Source organism: Notolepis coatsorum, assembly GCF_963971535.1.
Source record: "Notolepis coatsorum genome assembly, chromosome: 1".
NCBI lineage: Eukaryota > Metazoa > Chordata > Actinopteri > Aulopiformes > Paralepididae > Notolepis > Notolepis coatsorum.
In genome coordinates, this window is record NC_140165.1 from 85222852 (window position 1) to 85228949 (window position 6098).

Consider the following 6098-nt stretch of genomic DNA (forward strand, 5'->3'; position numbering starts at 1 on the left):
TGGTTAGGTTTGAGGGGGAGGGGGGAGTGCGGAAATTATGGTACTTCGAGTTGCCCAAACTCATAGGTAAGCAATTAGGGGAGGTAAAGTATGAGAGAGTTTTGGAGGATGGGAATCTGGCCGTAGGGTGTGTTAGTATGGATCAGGTGGAGAGGGCTAGGAAGATGAGGAGCATTGGAGGGGTGGGTATAAGTAAGGTGGTGAGAGTAGGGGAGAAGAGGGAGGGGGGATGTAAGGGGGTGATAGCTGGGGTTTCGGTGGAGGTTAGCGTAGAGCAGCTGGTGGAAGAGTTAGGGAGAGATGTGCGTAATGGGAAAGTTAATGGTGCAGAAAGGATGAAGAGGGGGGCAGATAGGGTAGTGACGGAGACGGTTGTGATTAAGTTTGAAGGTGAGGTTGTTCCAAGTGAGGTGTATGTAGGGAGTGGGGTGTATAGGGTTAGGGAATTTGTTCAGAGTCCTCTGAGATGTTACAGGTGCCAGGAGTTTGGTCATATAGCAGTTTCATGTAGGAAGGGACAGAGGTGTGCTAGGTGTGGCGGGGAGCATGACTATGGGAAGTGTGGGGAGGGAGTGAAGCTGTGGTGTTGTAGTTGTGGAGGGGAGCATAGTGTAGCGTTTAGGGGGTGTGAGGTGATGAAGAGGGAGGTAGTGGTTCAGAGTGTTAGAAGGGAGGGTAAGTTATCGTATGCAGAGGCGGCTAGGAGGGTAGGACAAGGAAGTCAAGTTAGGGTGCAGGGGTTTGTAGAAGGGCAGTTGGCAGAAAGGGCAGGAGGATAGAGAGAGGGTGTGGGAGGAGAAATTGAGTATTGTGGGCTTCGTGGCAGGGGTAATTAATACTGCGGCAAAGATTGAGGGTAGAACAGATAGAACGAAAATGATTGTTAGGATAGCGGTTCAACATTTGGGTATGGAAGGTCTGACATTGGAGGAGGTGGTTAGGGAATTGAATAAGGGGGCAGCGGGTGACCAAGGAGTACAGAGTCAGGCAGCAGGGTGCAAGGAGTGTCTCGCAGAGGGGGGCTCAATTGGGAAGTAGCAGCATTAGTTGCACTCCATGAAGGTGAGGGGAATTGGATTTTGTAGGAGGTAAAGGATACCAGTAGATGGCGGCACATACCCTAACAAGTGGTCGGCCGCCGTTAAACCTCAATAAGAAGAAGAAGAAGAGTGTGGGTGCCTGCCATAGATATATCTATATATATCTATGTCTATGGTGGGTGCTGTCTGCCTGCAGCTGGATGCATCTCGCCCTCCTTCCCAGTCCCTAGTGGACCTCTGCTGACTCTCTCTATATGGCTCTGATCAGCTTAGCTTAGTTAGCTCACGCTAACGCAACGTTAATTTCGGTATTTAATGCGACGTGGGCATAAAGGAATGGCGAGGATGGAAAGCATGTTAGATGCATTTGACCCCTTGTGGGGGAAAAAACAACAGGCACTTATTTCGGGCAAAATAGGCGGACTCTGAAGCAATACTGTCTAACGTCTACACACACGGAGATGCGTTATTTTTTTTCCTAGCCGCATTTCTGGCAGACGCTCTCTGATTGGCCACTGACTGACGCTCTCTGATTGGCCACTGACATGTTTGCCCAATCGCGTGACGAGCTGTGTCTTTGCCCATTTCCGCGTCGAACAGCCTGCAAACCATGAATGAATGAATGAATGAAAACTTTATTTAACAGATTGCAGAATGGGTACAATACAGTACGGCTCAATACATACAATTGTTAAGGGGATGCAGACCTGAGAAAGACGTTTGTCTTGTTTCCATCAGGGTCCCCCATTTTCAATTCATATAGACATTTATGACATACACAACATACATGACATTTATGGCATAGGGACATATAGGTATTTAGTACTGATACATTTGTGACATAAGCGGTATTCAAATATACAGTACTGTTACCCCTAGATCCTGACAGAGTATATACATATGATGGGGAGGGGACTGTACATTAGGAGGGGGTGGGTGGGTGGGAGGGAAATATACATACGGCGGGGAGGGAATATATACATGCGGTGGGGAGGAGACTGTCTATTAGGAGGTGGTGGGGGTTTTGGGCATTTACGGTGGCCAGTTTCGAATTGCAGCCTCCCGTAGGTGCTCTTTAAGAGCGGTTTTGAATGTTGGCAGGGATTCACATTCCTTTACAGCTTTGGGTAGGGCGTTCCACATTGTTGTGGCATAATTGCGAAACGTGTTTAGTCCCTTGTTTGAGCCGAATCTGGGTTTAACATGATTTGTTGAGCTTCCTCTGGTGTAGTGGTTGTGGTATTCACTGACCTTTGGGAAGTATTTTGACATGTACATGGGCACCCCGGTCGTATAGTGTATCTTGAAGACCAGGCCCATTGCAAGTTGCTGTACTCTGTCGTCTACTCTAAGCCATCCTAGGTTGTCAAAGTGGGCAGGGGTGAGGTGGGTTCTGGGGTTCAGGTCAAGTAGTAGTCTGACCAGTTTGTTTTGTGATGTTTGTAATTTTGTTTTAAGCGCCTTTGAGGTGCTTTGGTACCATGAGGTGCACGCATAGTCATAGTACCCTTGAATGAGTGCTCCTGCCAGAGTCTTCAGGGTATTCTTGTTTACCAGAGAGGAGATCCGGTACAAGAATCTAGTTCGTTGGTTGACTTTTTTTTATTACATTGGATGCCCTTATCACCATGCTCTAAGACAAACTCTAACCTTAACCAACTTCGAAAGAGTGCCTATAACCGTCGAAAGAACTTGCTGTCACGCTCTAAGAGAAACTCTAACCTTAACCAACTTGAGTGCCTAAGCTTAACCAGTGTAGAAACAGGCGTCGGTCAATCATAGAGCGTCTTGCCAGAACTGCGGCTAGGAAAAAAAATAACGCCACGGAGATTGTTGTTGTTGCAGCCGTGCGGATATGCTCACGAGGGGATTTTCAAAATAAGAGTATCGCAATATGAATCGATCTTTTTACGTTGCATCGATCCTATTTGATAATTGATAATAGATCGATATATCGATCTGGATCGATGTATCGTTCCACCCAAGTCTCTCTGTCCTAGTTGCTGGTGTGCGCAGGCGTTTGCCTGACCTCAGCAGCTTGAACAGGCTGTTGTTGGGGTGGTGAGGGTCTTTCATTATTCTGCAGGCTCTGGATTTGCACCTCTTGTTATATAAGTCCTGCAGGGGTAGTAGTGCAATACCACTCTCTGTGGGGCCTTCTTGTCCTGTGCCTTGCTGTTTCCATACCAGGTAGTGATGTTTCCAGTCAAGATGCTCTTTACAGTTCCGGAGTAGAAGGACTGGAGTATCTTCCCTGATACTCTGAACTTCCTTAACTGTCTCAGGTGGTAGAGGCGCTGCGTTGCCTTTTTTTTTTTTTTTTTTACGACTGACTGAGTCTATGTGTGTTGTCCATGTCAGGTCCTCTGAGCTGTGGACCCCCAGGTACTTAAAGGAAAACTCCAACATTTTGGGAAATTAGCTTATTTAACATCTTCCCTGGAGTTAGACAAGATGATACATACCTTTTTTGTCTCTGTGCGTGCATTTAGCTTAGGGAACAGTTGCTCAGTTAGCGTAGCTTAGCTTCATCACTGGAAGTGGGGGAGGGTTAGAGCCTGACGTTCCCTACAGTCACGAAATACACTCCAAATACAACTCCAAAACGTTCCTGTAAACATGTTGTGACCTGTGTATTTACCACGTGGAGAAATAAAAAATAATTGAATTAGACAATTACATTTTCTAAGCAGATATACTCTGATTTTTTTTTTGCCGAACGACTCCTCTCTGAGCGCAGTCAGTGATTTCTACGTGGTTAGCTCCGTTAGCATGCAGTAGTTAGTAGTATATCAATACCAGCCATTGGATTACTGTTTTCTAAATTGGGGAGGCTTTTAATCGTCAAGGTAAGAGGATTTTAAGTCATGGTATGCATAAACTTCAATCGGTTCGGATCCTTTGAATTAATGAGAATGTAAACAAACGGGGCTTCACGTAGAAATCACTGACTGCGCTCAGAGAGGAGTCGTTCTGCAAAAAATAGTTCAGAGTATATCTGCTTAGAAAACGTAATTGTCTAATTCAATTATTTTTTATTTCTCCACGTGGTAAATACACAGGAACGTTTTGGAGTTGTATTTGGAGTGTATTTCGTGACTGTAGGGAACGTCAGGCTCTAACCCTCCCCCACTTCCAGTGATGAAGCTAAGCTACGCTAATGGAGCGACTGTTCCCTAAGCTAAATGCACGCACAGAGACAAAAAAGGTATGTATCTTCTTGTCTAACTCCAGGGAAGATGTTAAATAAGCTAATTTCCCAAAATGTTGGAGTTTTCCTTTAAAGCTGCTCACCCTGTCCACGGTAGCCCCGTTTATCCACAGTGGTGTGTGTGTCCCCTGCTGTGTTCTCCAGAGTGCCAGTGCATCAACCTCCTCCCAGTAGGCATTTTCTGGGGGGACCCAATACTCAGGGTGATGGTGTTGGAGGTCTGGCCCCCCACCCTGACCACCTGAGGCCTTTCACTCAGAAAGTCCAGTATCCAGGCGCTCAGAGCGGATCAGCGAGCCAGCTGCAGATTCTGCCATATAGCATGTGCACTCCAATAAACAGCATTTACCCGGGTATTGAGATGTACTTTGTGAAACCTTTCATTACACTACTACGCATCTTCTCAGAGTAGACGACAGAGTACAGCAACTTGCAATGGGCCTGGTCTACAAGATACATTATACGACTAAGGTACCCATGTACATGTCAAAATACTTCCCAAAGGTCAGTGAATACCACGACCACAACACCAGAGGAAGCTCAACAAATCATGTTAAACCCAGATTCGGCTCAAACAAGGGACTAAACACGTTTCGCAATTATGCCACATCAATGTGGAACGCCCTACCCAAAGCTGTAAAGGAATGTGAATCCCTACCCACATTCAAAACCGCTCTAAAAGAGCACCTACGGGAGGCTGCAATTCGAAACTGGCCACCGTAAATGTCCAAACCCCCCCACCCCCTCCTAATAGACAGTCTCCTCCCTACCGTATGTATATATTCTCTCCCCACCATATGTATATTTCTCTCCCACCCACCCACCCCCTCCTAATGTACAGTCTCCTCCCCACCGTATGTATATATTATCTCCCCACCGTATGTATATTTCTCTCCCACCCACCCACCCCCTCCTAATGTACAGCCCCCCCCCCACCCAACCTCCTCCAATGTACAGTTTCTACGTCAAATGTATATACTCTCTTTTCTGGACTCTTTTCGTATCACAAACAGTACTGTATTTGCAAATCTGGTATGTCATAAATCAATGTATAGATGTAGCAGTACTGTCTATCTGTATGTCATATATGTTATGATGAATTGAAAATGGGGGAACCTGATGTAAACAAGATGAAAGTCTTTCTCTGGTCTGCATCCCCTTAACAATTGTATGTATTGAGCTGTACTGTACTGTGCCCATTCTGCAATCTGTTAATAAAGTTTTCAATCAATCAATAAATCCCCATCATATGTATATACTCTGTCAGGATCTATGGGTAACAGGTAACAGACTAACAGTACTGTATATTTGAATACCGTATATGTCACAAATGTATCAGTACTAAATACCTGTATGTCCCTATGCCATAAATGTCATGTATGTTGAGTATGTCATAAATGTCAATATGAATTGAAAATGGGGGACCCTGATGTAAACAAGACAAACGTCTTTCTCTGGTCTGCATCCCCTTAACAATTGTGTGTATTGAGCCGTACTGTATTGTACCCATTCTGCAATCTGTTCAATAAAGTTTTCATTCATTCATTCTGGCCGCCTCAGAGGCTCAGACCCTGTGCTTTTAGACGTATGTGCTTTTGCAGAATCGTTCTTTTATTTTGAAGGGGGGGAAAACGGCCGGAAGTATTATTGTTTGAACACACAAACTCCTCCCTCACGCAACGACGCCACCCTGCGTCATAGAACACAGAGAGAACCGTGTCTCGAAGAAGAAGCCATATTGACGAAGAGCATAGCGGTTATTTAACGTTTGCTAGCAAACGGTAAACCCATATATTAACGAATAAGGAATGAAAAAAAGATATAGCTCACGTTAGACTTGACTAATT